This window comes from Myxocyprinus asiaticus, chromosome 24 (assembly GCF_019703515.2).
Source record: "Myxocyprinus asiaticus isolate MX2 ecotype Aquarium Trade chromosome 24, UBuf_Myxa_2, whole genome shotgun sequence".
In the NCBI taxonomy this organism is placed as follows: Eukaryota; Metazoa; Chordata; class Actinopteri; order Cypriniformes; family Catostomidae; genus Myxocyprinus; species Myxocyprinus asiaticus.
Genome location: NC_059367.1, coordinates 13,526,425 through 13,539,114, shown reverse-complemented (window position 1 = coordinate 13,539,114; position 12,690 = coordinate 13,526,425).

Below are 12,690 nucleotides of genomic sequence, written 5' to 3'. Positions count from 1 at the left end.
TTAATGTTCTGTTGTCATCTTTGCATGCAAGTTTGTTGTCGTGCATATCTTGATTGGTTTGTTTTGACAGGAGATGAAAACATTAGTTAGATTCATTAGGCATTCATTAAAAACATTTCCATTTAATGAATTTGTTACATTTTCTGTCTGTATCCACAAAGACTCGTTTCGTATTGTATAATGCTTTTGCAAAATGTACTTGCAGGCAGTTTTACATTTTTGTTTTCTTTTTTTTTTCAAAATGTAGAAAACTGAGTGTCATTTTTATTATTGTCAGATTACAAAAATTTCAGTTGGTTTGAAAGTTCAGATAATAGTGAGATTTTCACTATGTTTAGGATTTTGAGAATGTGTATTTGATAATGGGCATATATATATATATATATATATATATATATATATATATATATATATATATATACACACACACACACACACACACACACACACACACACACACACACACACACTGGCAGCCAAAAGTTTGGAATAATGTACAGATTTAGCTGTTTCTGAAGGAAAACCAAAGTGGCATTCAACTGATCACAAAGTATAGTCAGGACATTACTGATGTAAAAAAAAAACAGCACCATCACTATTTAAAAAAAGTCATTTTTGATCAAATCTAGACAGGCCCCATTTCCAGCAGCCATCACTCCAACACCTTATCCTTGAGTAATCATGCTACATTGCTAATTTGGTACTAGAAACTCACGTGCCATTATATCAAACACAGCTGAAAGCTATTTGGTTCGTTAAATGAAGCTTAACATTGTCTTTGTGTTTGTTTTTGAGTTGTCACAGTATGCAATAGACTGGCATATCTTAAGGTCAATATTAGGTCAAAAATGGCAAAAAAGAAACAGCTTTCTCTAGAAACTCAACAGTCCATCATTGTTTTGAAGAATGAAGGCTATACAATGCTTGAAATTGCCAAAAAACTGAAGATTTCATACAAAGGTGTACACCACAGTCTTCAAAGACAAAGGACAACTGGCTCTAACAAGGACAGAAAGAGATGTGGTAGGCCCATGTACAACTAAACAAGATGATAAGTACATCAGAGTCTCTAGTTTGAGAAATAGACACCTCACATGTCCTCAGCTGACAGCTTCTTTGAATTCTACCCGCTCAACACCAGTTTCATGTACAATAAAGAGAAGACTCAGGGGTGCAGACCTTATGGGAAGAATTGCAAAGAAAATGCGTTTGGAACAGAAAAACAAAAAGAAAATGTTAGAGTGGGCAAAGAAATACAGACATGGGACATCAGATAATTGGAAAAGAGTCTTATGGATCTTAACCCCATTGAGCTTTTGTGGGATCAGCTAGACTGTAAGGTGCGTGAGAAGTGCCCGACAAGACAGCCACATCTATGGCAAGTGCTACAGGAAGCGTGGGGTGAAATGTCACCTGAGTATCTGGACAAACTGACAGCTAGAATGCCAAAGATCTGCAAAGCTGTCACTGCTGCATGTGGAGGATTTTTTGATGAAAACATTTTGAAGTAGTTTAAGAAGTTCTGATTTTTTTTTTCAAATTGTAATTTTTCACGTTATTAAATGTCCTGACTATACATTGTGATCAGCTGAATGTCACTTTGGTGAATAAAAGTACCAGTTTCTTTCCATAAGAGCAAAATCTGTACGTTATTCCAAATATACATATATATATTTGGAATAATGTACAGATTTTAAATGTATATATATACATTTACATTTCGTTGCAGGAAGTGGGTAGATTATTCTGTGAAATGAGTGCCCAATTAAACAAATACTGTAATAAACACTGAGGATTTGCGACTAATTAACTGAACACTGTTGAAAATGAGAGCAAAAGTTACTAAGTTAAGACCACTCCTCCTTAAAAAAGTCAGTAGTTGTAAAGCTGCAGTTCTGCAGTTAAGCTGATACCCAAAATTGGAAATGAAAATGGTTGTGGCACTCATGCCATGATCTATGGTATCACAAGTATGTTCTCACAAGTAAATACATGAATAACAATGACTTTATTGACAGGCCCATGCCAGAGGAATGTCCCTTAACTTGATTTAGAGCCGTTTACAATCCACCAGTTAGAGTTTACCGTAATATTAAACAGGCATATGATGCAATTGTTTTACATGAACAGCAAGGGGGACAGAAACAAGTTAGAATGAATTGCATTGTTCAGATAGTTGTGATTCCTTTCAGTAGTGCTATTTAACAGAGGAATCTGGTTAGCTCTTTCTGCTAGTAACAGATTCTGCATGGCTGGTCTATAAACAAACCGATTTATAATGTGTTCAAAGTCATGCTTAAATATGGAATTATTTGCACATTTTTGCAACATACAGAATATGTCCATATATTATATAATGTATAAGCATGTATAGAACATAAATTATACATCTGGGTGAATATAATGCTGAATCCATGTAAAAACAGACTGATCACCCTGTAAATTTGGCAACAAGAGATTGAAAGCTCTCCTGTAGAAATCAGTCTGTGCTTACTGAAATTCTAAACCACTGCCCCCAGTGTCTGAAACTGGAAGTGTTGTTGAGGTGAAATGTCCACAAAGAGGTGCCAAAAACGAGTTGTATTTTTAGATAAATTATGTAATACAGTCAACATTTTATTAACCCTAACCCCTAACCCCAACCCTAAACCTAATTGTCAGTGGAGTCAAATGTAATTTAAGAGCAAGAATGCAACTTATGAATTGTGCTCACCATTGTATGTGATTACTTCCTGGTTTCCATTTGACCAGGACCTGTGTCTCAGAGATTGCATGGGAAAGGTGAACACGTTTGCTGATTGGGATGGCATTTGTCAGTAATTTAGCAGTATGTGGTTGATTTCAGGGTTCATGAACATTTGGAAGCTGCATGTTGATTTCCCGTGTGATCATGTTGGTCATAAAGCTTGTTCCCATTAAACACACAGCATTTAACACTGAATCCATGCAGCATACATTTACATTTATTCATTTGGCAGACGCTTTTATCCAAAGTAACTTACAAAAGAGGAGTAATACATCATAAGTGAATCATCTTAAGGAGACAGTGGTACGAAAAGCTTCAGGCAAAACTAAGATGTCACCTTTGTCTCAAGTGTTTAATCTGTTTCTGAGCTGAGGTTAAACAATAGGTGAGGTCACTCATTCAAGGCAATGATCTGAGCGTTGGGAAAAGAGGGGCAGCCCACAGTGAGACCTCATGACCATCCAGCATGATCGGCCACTTCAGCAAACAATGATGTGAAAAGGAAAAAGGAAAAACAGGATCCAGAGTTTGGGAACTCCCTTTGCCTGCAAATACTACATGGTTATCTGGGTAAGAGGCCTTTGGTGGGAAAAAACAATGACACCAGCTCACAGCAGGAAACAGGGAATGTTTATCACATTTAGTCCAGCACAAAAATCACAGCTACTGTTTATTTTATTTTTTAATTATTTTTCATATTTATAAAGAGTTAATATTTTTGGGTGCCACAATGATGAGATCTGAAGTTTGAATCTTTTGTCAAGTGCTATGTAAGTCTAACATTATAAAGACATTTATAATGTTGCAAATCCAGTAGCTATTTTTGTTTCAAATAAATGCAGTTCTTCAAACTTTCTGCTCCAGTAACTTTTTGTTCTGCTGCCCATTCTACCTTTTTTTCTTATTTGTCAGTCTCAGATGTAGCTTTTTTTTTTTTTTTTTGTGCCTAAAAGGCCAGAATCCCAGAGTTCTCTCTTAACTGTGAATGAAAATGGTGTACTGTTAAATAAAGCTGCCAGCTGAGGACGTGAGGGGTCTGTTACTCAAACTAGAGACTCTGGTGTACTTGTCATCTTGTTGCTGTGCAGCAGGGCCGTCTACTTCTCTCTCTGTCCAGATTTGAACCAGGTTGCTTTCTTCTGTCAAGAGAGTAGTGCATTGAATAGCCTTCATCTCTAAAACAACTATAGAGAGATGGATTTCTAGAGAAATTTCTTTTTGGCCCTTTTTGAAAGAAAAATTTGACTTCAGAAATACAAGTGTACTCCATACTCCAGTAACTAAAAAAAAAAAAACTTTGTATTGCCATTTCCACTCTTCATTAAGTAGCACAACTATTTGTTTGTTTTTAACTGTGGAAATAATGCAAAAATTACACATTTGCATGGATGACGTAACAGTGTTTTTTATAGTAGACTTGAGCAATGGGGCTTTTTTAAAAATACATCCAAATATAAAACAGCCATTTAAAACAGTAACTAGATACTTTGATTTTGGCTTGACAAAGTCTTGTCTGAAAATGTAAACTAGAATTAAAAGTGTAATGGTTATGCAGACATTACAGTAGGATAGATAGTCAGACAGACAGAGCAACTTAAAGCATATTAAATGTGCTGTAAATAATTTTTTATTAAATGACATGCAGAAAATGTCCTTATTACCTGTCAAACATCATTGCAACAGATGCCATGAAATACCACACATCTGTGACAGCCCTAGGCTTGGAAAACAGTGGTTAAAAAGATGACCGCAGGCCGTAGTCAGATCATTTGCTTGGCCATGACTTTCTGCCGGTCTATCATTGTGCATGTTAACAGGGTGGCCCTTATATGCTCAAATAAGTGGTGATACGGTGTCCTGCTACCGTGAAACGCTCAAGGTTGGACGGTGAAGTGCTCAGGGTGACCCTCCATCTGCTCCAATACAACGTTCTCTAAGTGTGTCCATGTGTGTGTGCCTGTCTTTGAGGTTCAGGGTTTTTGAAAGAGGGAGGGTGGCTAATTCACTTGTCTAGTGGAAGTTCCAGGATCGCTAAAATCGCTTGATTCACCTTTAAAGCAGATTTAAAGGTATATATTTATTTATACCATGATCAGTGGAAACATGGGTAAATGCTTCATGCTGAAACTTTGTAGAATAACAGTACTGTATGTTGGCTTTGTCAAGACAACATAATAATAATAATGTACCGAAGCATCAGTTTCTTACAAAAACATAAAATGTCTTAGTGATTACAAACTTTTAAAAGGTTTATTTGGACTCTGTGTACCTGGATAGCCTAATGTGACCCATTTGTTCTCTATATCTTTTTTTTTATAAAAGAATATGTATATGGAGCTTTCATCCTGATCCATTAATCACATGGTCTGCAACAAAGATGACTCCTTTTTCCCCAAGGTATGCTTCACTTAAATACAAATGCAATGTTTTCACAAGCAGGGGGAAAACATGCTGAATCCAGAGAGGTGAGATAGAGACTGTCTGTATTCTTAACTGTCTGCCACATATCCCCACCGCCCGACTCAGGCCGGGGAGACATCCGGCCTGTCTACCACTCCCCCCCATTTCTGGAAAGGAAGTCGGCGACAGCCGTCTGCGCTCCCGGTCTGTGGACCACCTTGAACTTAAATGGCTGAAGAGCCAGATACCAACGGGTGATCCACGCGTTGGTATCCTTCATGCAGTGGAGCCATTGGAGTGGGGCGTGATCCGAGCAGAGGGTGAAGGTCCGCCCCAACAGGTAGTACCGGAGAGTGAGGACCGCCCACTTGATGGTGAGACACTCCTTCTCTACGTTGCTGTACTTAGTCTCCCTCAGTAAGAGCTTGCAGGTAAAGGTACAGCACCGGGCACTCCTCTCCCTCCACCACCTGCGAGAGTACGGCCCTCAGCCCTCTGTCTGAAGCGTCCGTCTGCAAGACAAAAGGGAGAGAGGCCCCCCGCAAAGTGCGGCTTTAACTTGCGTAAACACCTATTGACACTGCTCCGTCCACTGGACCGGGTCTGGAGCTCCCTTTTTAGTGAGATCAGTCAGCGGGCTGGTGACATCTGAATAATTAGGCACGAATCTCCTATAATAGCCAGCCAGCCCCAGGAACTGTCTCGCCCACTTTTTGGTCTTGGGCCTCAGGCAGGTCGCAATCGCTGCAGTCTTGTCAATTTGGGGACGCACCTGCTCGTGGCCCAAGTGGAACCCCAGATACCGTACCTCCACCCGCCCAATCGCGCACTTCTTGGGGTTTGCTGTGAATCCCGCTCATCTCAGCGATCTCAAAACCGCCCTCAGATGCTGCATGTGCCTCTGCCAATCATTGCTGTAAATGATGATGTCATCTAAGTAGGCAGCGGCGTAAGCCGAATGCGGTCTGAGGACTCAGTCCATGAGACGCTGAAACGTAGCCGGGGCTCCAAACAAACCGAACGGAAGCGTCACAAATTGGTGTAATCCAAACGGCGTGGAGAAGGCTGTTTTTTCATGGGAAATTGGTGTCAAGTGGATCTGCCAATAACCTTTTGTCAAATCCAATGTCGAATAAAATCGAGCAGTGCCCAACCGATCGAGCAACTCATCAACGCGAGGCATTGGGTATATGTCAAATTTAGACACCGCGTTGACTTTTCTATAATCCACACAGAACCGTACAGACCCATCGATCTTAGGAACTAGAACGACCAGGCTGGACCAATCGCTGTGGGATTCCTCTATTACCCCCATATCGAGCATTGCATCCAATTCTTTCCGGACAATTTTCTTTTTGTGCTCGGGCAATCGGTAGGGACAGCTACGTACCACGACCCCCAGCTCGGTCTCGATGTGGTGCTGTATGAGGTTCGTATGACCCGGTAGAGGGGAAAACACGTCTGCAAACTCCTTTTGCAACTTGGCAACCTCTGCGAATTGATACAGTGAGAGGTGGTCTCCGCAAGTGACCGATTGTGTTTTGTATTCACCTCCGGGACTACCGTAGCCAATGTCACAGGGACCGCCTCCCTCCACAATTTCAGGAGGTTGAGGTGATATATTTGACGTGCGCCCCCTCTAACGGTTCACTTTACCTCATAATCGAGATCCCCCACTCGTCGTGTGACCTCAAAGGGTTCTTGCCACTTGGCGAGTAATTTGGAGCTTGATGTGGGAAGTAATACGAGTACCTTATCTCCCAGTGCAAATTCCCGCAGCCGCATTCCCCTGTCGTACAGTCGGCTCTGTCGTTCTTAAGCTTGGAGCAAATTCTTGTGTTAGTTGCCCCAAAGTGTGGAGTTTTGCTCTAAGATCAAGAACGTATTGAATTTCATTCTTAACGTTTGAAGGTCCCTCCTCCCAAGCTTCGCACATAACATCAAGCACACCACGCGGGCGCCACCCATATAGCAGCTCGAATGGGGAAAATCCTGTGGAGGCTTCTGGGACCTCTCGTACTATGAATAACAGGGGATCGAGCCATTTGTCCCAATTTTTAGCATCCTCGTGCACAAAATTACGAATCATATTTTTAAGGGTTTTATTAAATCACTCCACCAGGCCATCTGTTTGTGGATGGTAAACGCTGGTGCAGATTGATTTAATGCCCAATAATTCGTAAAGCTTGCGTAGTGTTCGTGACATAAGGGTTGTGCCCTGATCGGTGAGGATTTCTTTTGGAATCCCCACCCGGGAGATTATTTTGAAGAGTGCCTCCGCAACACTGCATGCTGAGATGTTGCGCAGAGCCACTGCTTCTGGATATCGCGTTGCATAGTCCATTAGGACCAATACAAAGCGATGTCCGCGTGATGACCACTCTAATGGCCCGACAAGGTCCATTCCAATTCTCTCAAAGGGGACCTCGATCAGCGGAAGAGGGTGCAATGGTGCTTTTGGGGCGGCCGGTGGATTCACCAGCTGGCATTCGCGGCATGCCGCACACCACCTGCGGACATTGTCACCAATGCCCGGCCAATAAATACGGGCTATTAGGTGGTTCAGTGTTTTTCTTACCCCTAGATGACCCGCCATGGGATTATAATGAGCCGCCTGGAACACCATTTCCTGACAGCTCCACGGTATTAAGAGCTGGGTTGTATCTTCCTTTGTTTGAGCGTCCTGCGTCACTCTGTACAGCCGCTCGTTTATAATTGCAACATAAGGATAAGAAAGGGCGACACCCGGCTGGAGTTGTTGACCATCGATCACTCTGACTTGGTCAAAGGTGTGCTTGAGGGTTTCATCTCATGACTGCTTCAAAGGGAAATCCCCCAAGGACGGGAGGGGCTGCAGCCTCTCCTCCCTCACGTCATCCTGACATGGAGCAGACGAAGACAGCCCTGGCTCCGCCTCCCCTGCCAGAGCATCGCACATCTCACATCTCATTGCCTTAGTGCAGGACCCATCTGCGCATATTCCCTTTAATACATTTCTAAATTCAGGCCAGTTAGTCCCCATAATCAGCGGATGGGTGAGGCGGGAACTAACCGCGGCCTCCACTCTATGTTTTGTTCCCCGAAATTTAATAACAAGGGCCACCACAGGGTAGTTGTGAATATCCCCATGCGCACACTTCACCCTCACCATTTTAGCTGTGCCCAAAGCCTTGCATTGAACCAAGCATTGGTGGATAGTGGTTTGGTTACAACCCGTGTCCACCAATGCTTGATGAGTACACAGCCTGCAGAGTGTCGGGGATCCGGACCACCAGGGCATTGATCCCAGAAGTGTCCCGGATCCCCGCAACTCCAGCAGACCGGCCCAGGCATCACGCCCGCACCTGTGTCGGCAGACACTTCCACCTGAGGGGGAGAGCGGCGGGGCACTGTAGGGGCAGGGGGGGTTTCCCCCACCTCGCTCGGGGAACAGGCTGCGGTGGCGGAGCTTCTCGCCTCCGTGGGGCAGGAACGGGCTCTGGAGAGAGAGCAGATTGAGAGGGGAGGGGGGAACACACAGGGGGAGGGGGAAGATGGAGAGAGAGAAGAAGAGGGCTCTTCTGCCCTCGGGTACGCCGCCATATGGTCCTCCACGAGTTGGACAGCTTCCTCCAATAACGCCAGGTGGTGGCACTGGACCGATGAAGATGAAGAATAAGCTGCTCCAGTACCAGTTGATCGATGACTCCCACAACGTCACGGTTCCCCACCAGCAGCCATTTCCGGCACGTGTCTCGGAGCCGTTGGGAAAAGGCAAACGGGCAGTCAGTCTTCCCCAGCTTCAAGGTCCAGAAGAGCTGTCGGTACTGCTCCAGACTTTGACCCACCTGCTGCAGGATGGCCTTCTTCAGGTCGTCATAGGCTAGGAGGTTAACCACCGGCAGCTGTTGGGCAGCAAGCTGAGGAGCGGAAGGAGCCTGACCGCCCACTGGTCACTTGGCCAGCTCCAGACCTCAGCCGTCTGCTCAAAAAGGTCAAGAAAAGCCTCTGCGTCGTATTCCGCCCCCATTTTCAGGAGCGTGGGTGGGGGTAGGGGGCTACTGTTGTCCAGGGTCGCAGCCGGGGCTCTCTCCTGTTCAAGAAGGCTCCGGATCGCATGCCGGTCCTCTGCTTGAGCTCGCAGGATTTCAAAGAAGCGGCAATCCTGGTATTGGCGGAACTCAAGCAGGGATTGTTGGTGGTTCTGATGTAGGCTGGCGAGGGACTGGAGGATCTCGGCCAACTGGGAAGGCTCCATGAGGCGTACCTCAATGATCCTGGGTTTCGGTACCAGTGTAGAACAGCTTCACAACAGGCGGGAAGGAGAACACAGGGAAACAGGTTTTTCCTGGCTCAGGTAGGACTATTAATAGGTCACTTCAGTGCTTTACAACTTCACAAACTCATCAGCTTCACAGGCACGTAGGCATTTAACACATCAGCTTCATAAACACGTAGTCACTTAAACACATCAGCTTCATAAACATAACAGGTTAAACGTAACAGCTTCAGGAGCACCGTGGCCTTCTTTGTGCCAGACTCTCTCACCCTCTCTGCTGGTGGTGTTGCTGCTTATATGCCGTTCTCCCCATGCTCACTGGAATTAGAGACAGGTGTTACACATAATCTAGCTCAGGTGCAAGTGCCCTTACCGCTTTCTCTCTCTCTGAACGAACGAAATATCAGCCACGATTTTTGACATTTTGTCTTTTGTTTACTCATTATTTGATTGGAAAATGTTTTTTGATTAAAAATGCTTATAACAGTTTTTATTTGACAGATGATAACTAAACACCACTAACTGAATTAAACATGAGGTCATGTGACAACAATGTAGAATATTTTGAAATGTTTATCATGGAAATAATAATCATAATTAAAAACAATACTTAACAGTATTCATATAGTATTACTGTAAGCTAGTATTCCTGCCGAACGTAGCCATAGATGCAAACACTTGCTCAACTCTTACATAATCTTTGTTTCTTTTTTGCCTTGTTGACAGATGATGGACAGATTGTGTGTTTTTTTTTTTTTTTTTTTTTTTTTTAACAATGACAATGTTTTTATTATACCTCTTCCTCCCTCATACATTACTGCAGCTGGTTCCTGTTTTCCTCTACTGCTGTTTAATACTTTTATGTTCAAATTCACATTCACTTTTTTGCTATTCATCACACATGTTTGTGTACAGTACATAAGGAAACATCTTGGTTTGAAGCACGATTTGAAATTTAAATGTGAAGTGTGTATAATTTCTGTGCCATTAGTGTAACCAAACAGAGCTGTTTCCAGAACGCTCAACCCCATCTGCCATGTTTGGACAAGCAGATAGTCCTTTGAATGGCTTACTTAGCTGTCTATGCATAGAAAGATAGGGTAGGAGAAAGCATTTTATCATTAGAAAACTGAAATCACCTTTAAGAATGTTGAAAAACTGGAAATTCTAGCCATCACCACATACAAAAAGAATCATGGTAAGACAATAGTTTTCTTTTATGTACTTTACAAACCATGTAATGGTATATAGGTATATATTACTATCTAGCATGATTACAGTGCCATGGTATCACCACAGTACTTTTGAAAGGGATTAACGTTAAGTATTATATGCTTGGTTCACCACAGTGTGCAAGCGAAGAAGGTGAAAAAGTTTAGCTCAGTGCAGCTGAGTCAGAACTGAATCGCAGATAAATCTTTGTGTGTGAGATAGTGCCAGTGTGAGAAGGAGGTGCCAATGAGGAACACGTGTGAATTACACATCGCCATGCATCGTTTAGCACCATAACTTGAAGATAAGCAGACTGTAGTGGAATTATCAAGAAAGTTTTACTGCTGTTTTCATTTCAAAGTTCTTATGATCTTGAACCACTATTAATTCCTGAAATTAGTCTAATTACATTTCGAGTAACAATACCTTTGTGGGCCCAGATTTTATTGATAATTAATATTGCCAAAGCCAGTGTGGACTATCTAGATACATTTTGTCATGGAGACAAATAATTATCCCATTATTGTTCAAAAATTAGTTTAAAGCAAAATCTGATGAATGCTAACTAACTGAAACCTTTTTTTATTTTTTATTTATTTATTGCAATCACGGTTCAATTTATGGACCATTACATCGTATAGTTACTTAAATACAAGTACACAGTTAGATCCAGTTTGTTCACATAATGCTTGAGTGATAAAGCTAAATCAGTTGTGTTGATTTTTCTGTGCAGTCGGACAAAGAGATGGAGTTTTTCTTGCTGGACCGGTAAGATATTTCATTGGACCGATAGTGAGCCAGGTAGCTCTCTTAGCACAGTAGTTTGTTAGATAGTATTAGCCACTCTAATGAGGCATTTTATTATGGATTGTGGTACTGCAGTGTTTTCAGTTTCATTTTTGAGGAAGGAAGGACAATGGAAAACATGTAACTTTTATGCTGGTAACAATGCCAATCTCTAAACCAGCTACTACCTTGGTCTATTTGCCTGCTAGCTAAGTTATAATAGTTTCTACCGTTTGATTTGATCTGATATAACCAGCAATCGTTATGTCTAGTGCTGTGTCATCGTTGCCTAACTTTTTTAATGCTATTTATTATAAAACAACTGATGTCAATAAGCCAAAACAACAGCGGAAGATATGCTACTTATCTGTTCTTAAGTGTCACAACCTCAATCTGACAGCCCTCTCATTTCTGTTGTCTGTGAATGTGTTTGTTTCTGTCTTGTGTTTGAGCACACTCTCCTTTCCCTGCCTGCTTGTTTCCTCTTGACATGCCTCCTCGTTTAGTCCTGTCATGTTGATTGTCTGCACCTGTCCCTCATGTATCTTGCTCTACAAATTGTGTTAAATATAATATATATTTTGTTAGTAAGTCAGTCTGTTCCTGTCTTGTTCCTGTTCCAGGTCGCTCCTAGTTATTATTTTTATTCTAGTTTATGTTTTGATTTTTTTTCTCTCCCCCGTGAGAGTTTTGTGTTGCCTGTTTGTTTTCTGTTGTTTTAATAAATACAAATATATATTTTCACTCATTCCTTGTAATGATGGAGAGGCGGAAGCCGAGGAAGAACCATATGCGGATGTTTATTCAAACAGTCCATCGAAATCCAAACACAGTGTCAGAAAAACAGGCAGGGAGGTCAAAAACACAGTAAAGCAGTCCAACCAGGCAAACAGGCAAAAGGGGGAAATCCAAAAGAGAAGTCAAAACAAACAGGTCAAAACACTAGGCAATCAGGCAATGATATAAACGCTTGGTAAGGCAGATGATCTGGCAATACTTCGCAATATATGAATGAGCATGCATGGCTTGTATACTAGGTAAACAGGAAATGACAATACAGGAACTGATGTGGCAGGAAACAGGAAGTGACAGTTCAGAATTCAGGTGAGGGCTCCCTCTGGTGGGCAGGAGACTGCTCAGGTGTTACAGAACCCCCCCCTCTAGGAGCGACTCCTGGCGCTTGGCATGGACGTCCCCGAGGTCGTGGCGCTGGGCGGTCTGGCCTGGCTCGATGAAATTCCTCCATGAGTGAGGGGTCCAGAATATCAGAAGCAGGTATCCATGATCT